Source organism: Muntiacus reevesi, chromosome 3, assembly GCF_963930625.1.
Source record: "Muntiacus reevesi chromosome 3, mMunRee1.1, whole genome shotgun sequence".
Lineage (NCBI taxonomy): Eukaryota > Metazoa > Chordata > Mammalia > Artiodactyla > Cervidae > Muntiacus > Muntiacus reevesi.
The window spans coordinates 100,539,646-100,552,474 of NC_089251.1; the positions used below are offsets into that span (position 1 = coordinate 100,539,646).

At 47.8% G+C, this 12,829-nt stretch overlaps 1 long non-coding RNA gene across 1 annotated transcript in view; it reads right to left on the reverse strand.

Moving 5' to 3' along the window:
- Positions 1-6,824, reverse strand: part of LOC136164616 (uncharacterized) — a 134,787-nt gene extending 127,963 nt beyond the window's left edge. Inside the window, exon 1 of the long non-coding RNA XR_010662382.1 lies at positions 6,150-6,824. This is a non-coding gene — a long non-coding RNA (uncharacterized lncRNA). The remainder of the gene's footprint in view (positions 1-6,149) is intronic.
- Between the last annotated feature and the right edge of the window lie 6,005 nt (positions 6,825-12,829).

Sequence of the window (12,829 nt, forward strand, 5' to 3'; positions counted from 1 at the left end):
CTAACAACAAACACTTCCCCCGCAACCCGCCCCCAGGCATCCCATCCCCGACTGTGTTCCTAGGTATCAGCAGGCCTGTGGGGCAAAGGCCAGGGTGGGTGTGAAGAAACTGCAGGCCCTCGGAGCCCCGCCTCTTCTCCTTCAGTCACTCTTCTCTTCCCTGGACCCCCGCCCAGCCTTTGAAGCCGGATCTGGGCAGTTTCCTTGCTACAGCTCGGGGTTGGAAGGGTGTGGCCCTGACTCGGGAGCCCGTCCAAGTCGCGAAGAGCTGGCTGCAAGGAAAAGGGTGAGTCATGAGCCCGGACCTAGCTGAGATTCTTGGTGCATCCCCTGGGGGAGGCGGGCTGCGGAAGGCTCAGCTCGGACCTGATTCTACAGTGTGTCTTCTCCAGGCATGAGGTACTGCCGGAGATGAGAGCTGCCCATCTCTCTGGGCCGGTCTCCTAGGGCACCTACAACCTCCTGATGTTCCTGGATCTATTTATGTCTGTTTCACCAGAAAGATACGATAGGTGAGAGCTTGTCTGCCTGTTACATCTCTGGGTCCAAGAACCAGATGGTGGGTTTCAAAGCCAAGCTCAGTGTGGCCTTACTCATCTTCCTAAACCCCTCTGGATCCCAGGTTCCTCATCTGGACAATAGGGATGATACCTGATGGACTCTGCACACACTTCTGTGAGGACTAAGTGAGGTCATATATACAACGCATCCAGAACTGGGCCTGCTGCCAAGTAAATACTCCATACACAAAACAGCACTCAGATTTTCATTATCTTACTGGATAAAAAGAAATATTTGCTAAATGCATGAATGAAAAGAAGTTCTATTTAGATATAACACAAAAATCAAAGGGATTTCAGTCCCTTTGAATGTTTCCTCCAGTTGTTCAAAGCTCTGGGAACCAGTCTCTTTGTACTCCCCTCCTGATACCTCCAGTGAGAGCTATGTCAGGGTCAGCAATGTGCCCAGTTAAAAAAAAAAAATTCTTAGGATCCTCTCCAGATAGGAGGCCAGTGAAAGCTTTAGGCAGAAAGGGTTAGTTGGGGGTTCTAGGAAGGCTCTTTAAAGGAGCTTGACATCTAGGGTTGTTAGCTTTCTCCCCTCATTGTCCCTTCTTCCTCCTGTATGGAACGAAGAGGTGATGGCTGGAGATCCAGCAACCTTAATAAAACCATAAGGCAATTTCAACGAAAAGCCAATGCTGAGGATGGCAGAGAAGAAAGATGAATGAACTGTCTTTTGGCCTTCATCCTGGACAGACAACCTGCTTTATCTTTTCCTAAGAGAAAGTAAACCTAACACTTGCTAGACACACTGCTATTTGATAGTTTCCCTTTATATCTAGTTGAACTGATAGAAACTCTCCCTCTCACACTCTATGAAGGATTTGTCCAATGAGAACATTTCAGCCATTATTAAAAATTCCAAAATTTAAATATGATACTTTTTTGAAAGGACAGGGTGGCTAGAAGGGCTAAAAGCACCTGCAGTAGAAGCCTTCCCTTGCAGAATAACCAATCCCGAAAGCAAAAAATAAGCAAGAAAACTGCAGTGGGTGAGATTGGCCATCACCATTAGCCTTTTTGATTACACAAGAGGCAATAAAACCAGTTGTTTGGGGTTTTTTTAAATCAGAGGAATCCTCTGAGACCAGTCAAGGCTCCCACCCACCCCTCCTTCCTGTGGCCCCGACTTCCTTCTGATCTGCTGTTGGCTCCTCCTTGCCTGAGCTCTGTGGTCTCACCAGAACTGTCCTCTTGAGTCTGGTGGGAGCCCCGCAGCGCTGAGCCAAGCACAGCGCTGCCCCACCCCAAGGCGCTGGCAGAGGGTCCTCTGGATTATGGCAGAAGCGGCTGCAGGGGGACAAGTATCCCCAGAGCGGCACCACCTAAGACTGACTGACCCCTGGAGCCAGAGCCTGGGGTGCAGAGTCTAAGCTCAGACAGGAGGTGCGCAAAGGCCCTGGCGCCCCGCTTGGACGGGGCAGCTCCCAGCAGGCACACCGCACAAGGACACACTGAGCACTCCTGCTCCCCTGCAGAACGAGTGCAAAGACGTGACTTCTGAGACCCTGTCTGATCTTGAATGTCTCCAGAATCGACAAGGCAAGGCCATATTATGTTCCCCTGTGTTTTAGTTTTAAGTGTATCTTACTTAATGTTTTCAATATGAGTCAGCTCCATATACTATGATGATTTTCAAACAACCAGAAGTTGACTGTAGCCGACTTTAAGACAGGAAGCATGGGTACAGAATCCAGCTGCTTCCACCCTGGGGGCAGGTCTGGGTTCAGTGGTGCTGAGTTTTCCGGCCTGTGGCCTGAGTCTGGTTGGATGATGCTCAGAATCCTCCTGGTCCCCTGCTTTTCCCGACTCTCCTCTCCTGGTGGGGGCGAGCGGCTCTCCCATCACCGGTGCACTCCTTGAAGGAAACTGCTCTGCCTGATACACTTGCCTGGGAATCCTGGATCTCCAGTGAGTAGAGGAAACCGACCCTCCTTCCTGTCTTCTAGGGTGGGTACGTGTGGGGTTTGGGAGAAGGGGGCCAAAGGTAATATACAGACAGTTACTATTATTACCACGTGGTTGGGCAGAATGAAATTAGCGCTGCTCTCTCTGTGATAATGTTAAGGACAAGGATGATGGTGATGGTGATGGCCATGACATCTAGAACCCCAGTGTTCCTGGAGAGAACCAAGAAGACTTTCCCACTCACCTAATCGATACATGTCCTGCAAATACAGAACATGGCATATTATGGAAGACACAGGCAGGATCTCACTTCAGGGGCATCAGAGCCAGTTCTTTATGGATTCACAGGGTTCAGGGCCCAGGGAGAGATGGAAAGGTGTATGAATGCATTTCTGAGTCAGTGAATGTGTACGTGATGGCTACTGAGTCTCCTTGTAACTTGTGTGTTAATTATCACTGATCTTTACAAGGCCCCATGAGACTGGTGCTATGATATTTGCATTTCATGGTGATGAAGGTAGGACACGAGTAAGTTAAAAAACCAGCTCAGATTGCCAAACATCGAGGGCTTGGGAGGCCACCTCTCAGGTGCCATGGACACCTCACGACAAGGGATAATGAGAACCCTGGTTGGGGGGTTGACTAGGAGCAGAGAGTGGGGGACCTAGCCAGCGAGCCATAGGCCAGCCCTCAGACTGAGGGCGCCATGACCACAGGGCGACTTGCCAAAGGTCATCAAACTCTCAGTGTTTTCTTTTTGCCAAAGATGTGCTTTGAAAACATCTGAAGTTTCTATTATAGAATGTTTCTCTCTCTTCGCTTCCTACCCACATTCACTCTTAGACTCGGAACTTTGGGTAGTTAGAAAAAGATGCTGTCGTTACTGTTCGGTCACTCAGTCATGTCTGACTCTCTGCGACTCCCCGGCCTGTAGCCCACCAGGATCCTCTGTCCGTGGGATCTCCCAGGCAACAATAGTAGAGTGGGTTGCCATTCCCTTCTCCAGGGTATTTTCCTGACCCAGGGATTGAACCCGGGTCTCCTGTGTTGACAGGTGTGTTCTTTACCACTGAGCCACCAGGGAAGCCCTAGAAAAAGGTGATAAAGCAGCAAATCACATTCAGAAATGCTCTATTTTCAGACCTATCCGTGGCTTTATTTCAGACCTTCTCAAATGACTCTTTCTTCTGATTACAGAAATGATAACAGCAGTTCACCATAGGCTTCTATCTCAGGGGTGAGAGACCCATGGACCTCCAGCATCCATACAATTGCCTGACTTCCACATGACAGAACATAATCAATGTCTAGGATAAAATCAGCCACCCCAAAGCCAGGAGGATTTAAAGACACAAGACCCAGGGATAAACACATGGCCGATGCCTGCTGCAGTCTCTGAAATGTGGACAAGAGAGAGGACTGGTGAACACGGAACACAGAGGCACCGCCTAAGGCATTTGCGACTTTTATGGGCTGTTCTCTCCACAAAGATGGCATTTCTCTGAGCACTTACAAAGATTACCAAGAAAGAGATGCTGGGCAAATCTCCCACCTTAGAAACCCCTGCAGCCTGCCTGGCTGAGCCCCTGAGTTGACACTTGTATGGCTGTGACTCAGCCTTGGAACAAGGCTCATCCCACTGGAATCGCAGGATCTTGCTTGAAAAAGTCAAGGCACTAAACTCAGGAGCTGTAAGCCCAGATCCCTTCAGAGTCCAGGTAAGAGGAGAAGGCAGTAGAGCTAAACAAGTCCAAGGGTTTCTCAGGTGGCTTAGTGGTAAAGAATCTGTCTGCCAATGGGGAAGAGGCAGGAGACTCGAGTTTGATCGTGGGTTGGGAAGATCCCCTGGAGGAGGAAATGGCAACCCACCCCAGTACTCTTGCCTGGAGAATCCCATGTACAGAGAAGCCTGGCGGGCTACAGTCCATGGGGTCACAAAGAGTCGGACACGACTTAACAACTCAGCACATGGGCACTGCTGAGTCCAGACCCTCTTGTGCGCACTTGGTTCTCTGAGTCCTCCCAACCATCCGCTGAAACCAGTGGAGTCACACATGGTCTGGAAGCCCAAGAGCCTTGCTACATTGAGGGTTATATAGGGCCCGTGATCCAAAGAATATGGGCCTGCCACCTATAGTCACTGGAACACCAGAAACCAGCCCTGGGCGGCCAACAGACCTTAGTGCAGGATGGAGTCAAAAGGGCCTGCACTGGGGCCTTGAGCAGCTAGCCTGCAACCCAGTGATTATTGTTTAAAATTTTAATATTTTTCTCATGCTGTAGATAAGAAAAGGAAAGTTGGAGGAGATTTTCTTCCTTGGAATCTCGCTCTTGGCTTTTAAGTGGATACACGTAGTCTTCCCATGCTACCTGTCGCCTGCACCATGTGGGCTTTGAAGCTCATGCAGTGACCGCCTCTCCCCCAGGTCCCTCAGCCAGTGTGACGTCAGAGGACACGAGATGCAGCTTCAGCCCTGGGCCACCACTACCCTTCATAAACTCTGGATTTTTAATTGCACCAACTGTACACTCAACCAGTCCCATAATGGCAGACCCTCAAAACCCTCAGCATCAGCCAGAAGAGCTGACCCTGCACAGAAACCCCTCCGCACAGGGGTCACCCAGCCGCACGGAGCAGAGCTGGGACCGCAGCCGGACGGGCCACCCAAACAGCGGAGACCAAACAGCCACACCCTCCGGGAGGGGCCCACCAGCCCCTGGGCTGTGCTGGGGGCAAACAGAATGTTCTCTCAGCCACTCCAATTTGAGAAATCAGGTGCTGACTCATTATTAACCCAGGAAGCCCACGCACTCAAATGACTGTACTGAAAAAGCTCTGTCATACCCTGCTTACTGATGTGCAGATTTTTAAGCAAATTTGAAAAATGTTTATCATAAGGTATTTATGACATTTTAACCGTTTCATTTACAGTAACCAGACATTTGAAAAAAAAAAAAAAGTTTCCTGTATTTTACTTGACAGTAAAGCGAAGCTTTATCAGAATAGCAACAGCTTGAGAAACACATATCAAGGTCAAGTCAAGCCTCAACGACTCAGCTCCCCCATCCTCACACCCCCGCCCCCGCTGCCCCCAGCCCCCTGAATATTTTCTTTCTGATTTTACTACCGTTTGTGACTTTCAGTGCCAAGGAAAGGCAAAAGACATCCAATAAGCTCCTGGAATCATTCACATGCTTTTAGAGAGAAAAGTCGAAATTCTGTCTCTTTATTGTAATTCTTGCACCAAAAGTGGGCAGCTCAGACCACGAGGCCAGAAATTGCTCAGAAGCCGTCTTGCCTCCACCCCTGAGAAGCGGAAGCCAGCCCAACCTCAGCACCCCTGGGTTAACACGGTCACCCACCTCCATCTCTGAATTTCCCTTTGGCTCTAGAGAGGAGGCTCAAAACAGCTTCTTTTAAACCAACCAAGTATCACTGGCTTCTCCGTAATACACACGCTCACAATTAACAGGTTAAGAAATTTCTCCAAACCATCAGGCTCACAGACAGTAGCTACGGGGGTGAGGGTGCTGGGAAGCCAACTTCTAAAGTCAGAGATCTTCAAAGTCTGAACAAAACACAGCATCCACTCCAAGACCCCTCAGCCAAGCTCCTGGAGCTGAGATTCTTGAGACAAACTGCAGAAATGAGCAAGAAAGTGACAGAAACATACTCACCAGGGAGAAGCTGAGAGCTCTACCTCCTCAGGACCAGGCTGTGAAGGTCTGAAAGCCCGAAGCTGGCTCAGGCACAACCCGCCTGGAATGTCAGTTTGAAACTTAAAAAGCACCGACCATTCATTCAGTCAGTTATTTCCCTCCATTCCCAGTGATGTCCACACGATTGAGACTCAAAAAAATAAAAAAAATTTAAAAAGTGAGAGAGAGAGAAAAAAAAAAGGCGCACACCTCAGTCTTCATTCTCATTGGAACGAGATGACTCATGCTGACTCACAGCCGCCACTTCCTCTCCCGACATTCTCTTCATACTTGTGAGCAGCCTAGTCCTGTTCCCAGCGTCTCTGCAGCCCTTCCTGGAAGATCAGCCTTCCTGACCCCCGGCAAAGCAGGCTCAGCCACTGCCCTGACATGCTGCCCTGGGAGCCTACTCTAGGGAAAAATGCCTTATTTAGGAGGCCTAAGAACAGCCAAAAAAAAAAAAAAGAAAGAAAAAAAAAATGCAGGAGTCTTCCATGCATTTGAACCTTCAATAGACACTGACATTTTGTAACGGATTGCAAAGCTCCTGCACTAAATGCTTGCTTTTTCAAGGCATTTCAGGGACACAGAGAAAAATGAGAATTGTCTTATTCTTTAAGGACATTACTTTGCCCTCATCATGCTTATTTCAGTGTGTGTTTATTCCTGCACATCTTCCTCTGTCAAACTAATCACAGGATCTACAACCACAATTTCTTCAAAGTTATTTATTAAGAAGGGGTGTGCCCTGTTTTTAGGATCAGGTGACTTACAAAATCTCTTCTAAATCCATCTCTCAGGCTTCAAGAATATGCCAGATTTGAATATTTAAGTCCCAAGGAATGAAATGAAAGCAGAAGCCTGGAAACTGCAAAAACCGTTGACGGATGTCTGCATGCAAGGACTGAGGCGAGCCTACCTCCCAGTTTTCTTTGGAATGATCCCCAGGGGTGGGGCAGCCTTCTACAGCTTCCCACATTTTTAAATTATGAGAAGCAACGGAAGAGCAAAATCCATGTGATGTTAAGCAGACTGAGCCACCAAGAAGTGTGGCTGTGGTTGCATCAGGCCCATCCTGGTTTCTGGAGCATGACCCACACAAGGCCACGGGTGAACACTGGGGCCCTTCACCCTTTCTGACTTAGTACATACTGCTGTGCACCCCACACTGTGATACCCCCAAAGCATAGAGAGCAAATGAGGAAATACCGTTTTGGAAGGGACAGAAGACTTGAGCAAGTTTCATAGTTGTGTGGTGGTCCTCACCCTAGAGGGGTCAGGGGACCCAGTCTCCATTTAGAGCCAGATTCATCTTAGGGCAATAACTGTTATTGTTATTGTCTAGTTGCTAAGTTGTCTGACCCTTTGCAACCCCAGTAGCCTGCCAGGCTCCTCTGTCCATGAGATGTCCCAGGCAAGAATACTGGAGTGGGCTGCCATTTCCTTCTACAGGGTATCTTCCCACCCAAGGGATTGAAACTGCATCTTCTGAATTGGCAGAATTACCACTGAACCACCACAGAAGTAATACTTGTTTATTATTCTAGATCTCAGTTCTTTTAACAGAACCATCAGGGGTGTTAAAATTTTTCTATCAGACAACACCAAGTGCTTTGAAGTTCCTGTGAAACTTGTAGGATATTAGTGAATTGACCAAATATTCTTATTTCTGACAGTTTTTTGGGGGTTGGTTTTTGTTTTTTTCCAGGAGAGTGGAAAGTCTGTTGGTTTTCTGGAATTTCGAGCAGCTTTATGGTGCGATGCAGTGCATGCGATGCATTTAGGGGGAGAGTGGAAACACAGGTGGGAGTGGGGGGCTCATGAGCTGCCTGTCCTAAAGGGACACACCCCAAGTCATGAGGGCCCAGCAGCCCCCAGACGCAGGCTGTGATCCCAGGGGTCTGTGGGGCTACTGAAGCGGGGACTGTGGGTTGTTATTTTTGTCCTGTGTAAAGAAAGCCAGCCTTCCATTATGAAGACTGAAAGTGAAAGTGAAAGTGAAGTCACTCAGTCATCTCTGACTCTTTGCGACCCCATGGACTGTAGCCTATCAGGCTCCTCTGTCCATGGGATTTCCCAGGCAAGAATACTGGGAGTGCGTTGCCATTTCCTTCTCCAGGGGATCTTCCTGACCCAGGGACTGAACCCAGATCTCCCGCATTGTAGGCAGACGCTTTACCTTCTGAGCCACCAGGTAAGTCCGTTATGAAGACTGCATTAGGGCAACTCATTAATCCCTGGGGGAATTGAGAAATTGTTAATTGGGAAAAAATTGCCAGAGATGAATTAAAGAAATCTAAAATAGTTGGGAAACGTAGGTTCTGAGGGGCAGCCACACCCTCCTGCCAGAAGTGCATCGTCATTTTACCAGTGGTTTCTTCCTTGGCAATGCTGTTTCAGGGAGTCTTCTGGAAACTTCCAGGGCAAGACTTCCTCCCATAGCAGCCACTTAAGGCACCACAAGGCGAGGTCAGTAGAACTGTGTCCTCCACATGGTGTTGCAACAGATAAGCCCAGGAACGCTGAGTCAGTTCCTGATTGCCCCTCCTTCCAAAGCCCTTCTCATCCAGGCCAGGAAGTGGGGAAGGCCATCAGTGCGAGCAGGGACTGCCATCAATATACTGGCAAATGAATCACTCACCGAGGCACGTCAGCACCACCTTCTATGCCTGCTAATACGGAAAGCTCTGGAATGGAGTTTCTTTAAGGTAGCCGACCTCTGCCCAGTTCATCAGAAAGGAGACAATGATGTCATTTTAAACCTGGCTATGTGGAAACACTTTTTCTCTCTCTCTCTCTGTTTTTTTTTTTTTTTTTTTTTTTTTCTGTTTGTTGGCTGGGCAGGATCCTAGTTGCCCAAGCAGGCATGGAACCCATGCCCCCTGCAATAGATGCACAGTGCCCTAACCACTGGACCGCCAGGGAAAGCCCTGGAAACACTTTTGAAACATCTGCATGATCCTTTCCCCAATGAAAATAGCACTGGAAAAATTTAGGTTTCTGTGAATTAGGAAAATAAGCAAGATTCACTCCTAAAGACTGGGCACAGTCTGAAGACAGTGCATACTAACTCGTCTCAAGATTCTTACAAGCCCTGTTGGCTCACCTTTAAGAGTATTTAATATGTGCCAGTCAGTCTCCTCAACACATAGGTATTGTGGCCTCTGATCCTCAAAATAGCCCTATGAGGAAGGCAACGACACATATCATCTTCATTTTCTAGCAAAGACTCTGAGAGGGCCAGGAGCCTGCCCTGGGTAGCACTGCCCGGTGGTAAACCCAGGACATCTGGTGTCAGAACTCATGTTCCCAGCCACCAGCCCAAGAGATTTCCACAAAGGACTTTTTAAAAAACCTGGGCATGCACATCCCCTAACCCCATGATGAATTCTCCCTAATTCTGCATATTTGTAAGCAGAGGTACTTTCTGTTCATTTGAGAAGTAAATAAAAATCCTAACCTTGAAGTGCCCCACAGCTTAAGATGGCAGCAGTTCTCATTAAGGGGAACGTCATTTAGAATTAAACACTGTGCAGGCATGCTAAGTCGTTTCAGTCGTGTTCAACTCTGTGAGACCCCATGGACTGTAGCCCACCAGGCTCCTCTGTCCATGGATTCTCCAGGCAAGAATACTGGAGTGGGTTGCCATTTCCTCCTCCAGGGGATCTTCCTGACCCAGGGATCAAACCTGCGTCTCTTGCATCTCCTGCACTGGCAGGCGGTTCTTTATCACTAGTGCCACCGGGGAAGTTACTCACCAGTACTTCCCAGAGACCCATGAAGCTGCACATGCCAGGACATTGCTCGCCCCACATGGTACACGATGGCATCAAGGAATATTCCCAGCGGTCCTCCCTTCACTTGCCCAACAGATCTCATTGCCGCTCTCCTTCCTGGGAGAAGATCCAGTCCCTCATTTCAAATCTAGTCCCTCCTCCCCTCTCCACTTCACTTCTTCTCTAGGATCATATGTAGGTCCTCTCCCTCCATCATCCTTAACCTTTTCCTGTCCTTGGGCCTGAACACAGGCCAAAGTCTCTTCCACCTGCAGAAAAGCTCTCTCTTTGACCCCATGAAACAGACCCCAAGGACGTTCCCCATATTCATTCCATCCCTCCCCATTGGCAGCAGCTTTGACATTTGGTTGGAACTGACCCCACCCCCATACCCACAGGAGAATTTTGATTGGGCGAAGCAAAACAAGAGAATGCCCATGTTACTGGTTCTAGGGTGGGCTCCCAAGCCTAGGTCAGTTAGCGTGTGGCTTCTTTTGGCCAAGCTGATGGGCTCAGGGGTAGGGCCACTGCCTCAAGGATGGCAGGGAAGAATGCACAGACCTAAAGAAAGAAAACAAATCCCATCTCAATGTCTGTTCCTCGAGGAAGCAGGATGGGAGATTCCACGCTGTCTAAAATGTTTAAACAAAAAGCACAGCCAGAGCCTGGGTGAAATCTCACTCAGGTTTTCATCCTGTCACTAACTGCATGATCAAAATCAAGTGGTGGTCCACCTGCCTCCATCCTCCCATCTGTAAGATGGAAGGAGAGTCATGCATGATTCAGAGAAGTATCATTTCAACGCTTATACTAAAGCTTGCATATATATGGTAAGTGTTCCATAATATTAACTGCCATTCAAGCTCCTAGTTATCCCATCTTCTTCTCAAGGGCAAGAATTGTTGTTGTTGCTGTTCAGTCACTCAGTCGTGTCTGACTCTTTGCGACCCATGGACTGCAGCACACCTGTCCTTCATTATCTCCCTGAGTTTGCTCAAACTCATGTCCATTCAGTCCATGATGCCGTCCAACCATCTCATCCTCTATCGTCCCCTTCTCCTCCTGCCTTCAATCTTTCCCAGCATCAGGGTATTCTCCAATGAGTTGGCTGTTCACATCAGGTGGCCAAAGTATTGGAGCTTCAGCTTTAGCATCAGTCCTTCCAATGAATATTCAGTACTGATTTCCTTTAGAATTGACTGGTCTGATCTCCTTGCAGTCGAAGAAATCCTCAAGAGTCTTCTTCTTGCTTTGAAAGCATCATTTCTTTGGTGCTCAGCCTTCTTTATGGTCCAACTGTCACATCCGTACATGACTACTGGAAAAACTATAGCTTTAACTATACAGACTTTTGTGGCCTGTGATGTATCTGTTTTTTAATAAGCTGTCTAGGTTTTTCATAGCTTTTCTTCCAAGGAGCTGTCATCTTAGGGGTGGTTTTAAGCCACTGGGTTTATAGAAATGTGTAACACAGAATTGGTACACAGTAATTTGTTACACAGAATAAACCCAGCACATTTGCAAAATGGAGGCTCCATACTCACAAGGGTATATGAGAATTGAAAGTTTACATATGCGAAATGAATGGAATAATAAAGACTATCTCTAAGTATCGTCTGTTAGTCATAGATGCCACTGGCTTGGTAAAACGGCTGACTACTTGAAAGTTTTCCCATCAATCACTACAGTATCTGAGTCACAGGATACAGTCAAAAGTCTAGAATTTTAATGAATGAATCACATACTAAATATGCATCATCTTTGAAAACTCAGTACCTATGAATGAGCTGCATAGTTACAAATTATTATGTAACAAAGCAGACTGTAATAAAGAAGATGTCAGGGTATATGGAGCCAAGTACAAGAAATCTGGAAACCCAAACCTTCAATGAATATTCAGTGAAGGCTGCCAGAGGCCGAGCACTGATGCAGGTCCTGGGGGCACAGTAGGAAAGACACAGGGTCTCTGGTCTCACGAAGTTTTCCTTCTGGTAAGATGAGACAAAAAGCAAGTGCACGAGAAAAATCTGAGCTAGTAATAGGAACTGTGCAAGAACTTAACAAAGGGTGGAAGAATGCTACTTGAGATGAGTGGACCACCTAGAAAGGCCATTCTGTTTGGGGTGCCATTTAAACTGGGTTCTGAACAATGGCCAGGAGTCAACCTGCTGCATTCAGGAACAGGGACCAGCTAGAGCCAAAGCCCCTAAGGCAAAAAGGAGTGTGACATGTCTCAGGACCAGCAAGGCTGACACTTACAAGCAGCAGGGAAGGAACAATGGGCTTGGCAAGAGGGCAAAGAAGGAGCTCAGATTTTATGCCAAGGTCAGTGAGGAGGCTCTGGAGGGTTTTAAATATAAGAGTGACATGGTTTGGACTTTCTAGAGGCTAACTCTGAATCCTAGTGCAGCTCCCAGTGGCTCTGTGATCCTGTATGCCCTTTCTGATCTGGAAACTCTCTGAGAACAAGGATTTTGTCTCGTTCACCACTGGACCTTCAGGGCCTAGACTAGTGCCTGCCATTTACACCTCTACACTACTTCAAGTTAACTGCAGGCACTGTAAGGAATGGAAATGGAATGATTTCAGAATTCACAGGAGCAGGACTGCCAGAGGAACCCACCCACCCCACCCCCACCCCCGCCAAAGACCTCAAAGCAAGCCTAGGTTGAGGAAGCAGAGATTCAGAGACTTGCCTCCTTTTCCATGACCAGTGAGAGGCTGAGCTAGGACTTGAATCCATGTCTAAGTCCTGTTCAGAGATTAGTCTTGATGTTGAAGTAGAAGGACTCAGAGCTCACCATCTCTGACAGGCACACCAATATTAACAACTATTTATAGAACTCCTTTTCCAATAAAAAGGCTGGAACCTGCCAGAAAAGA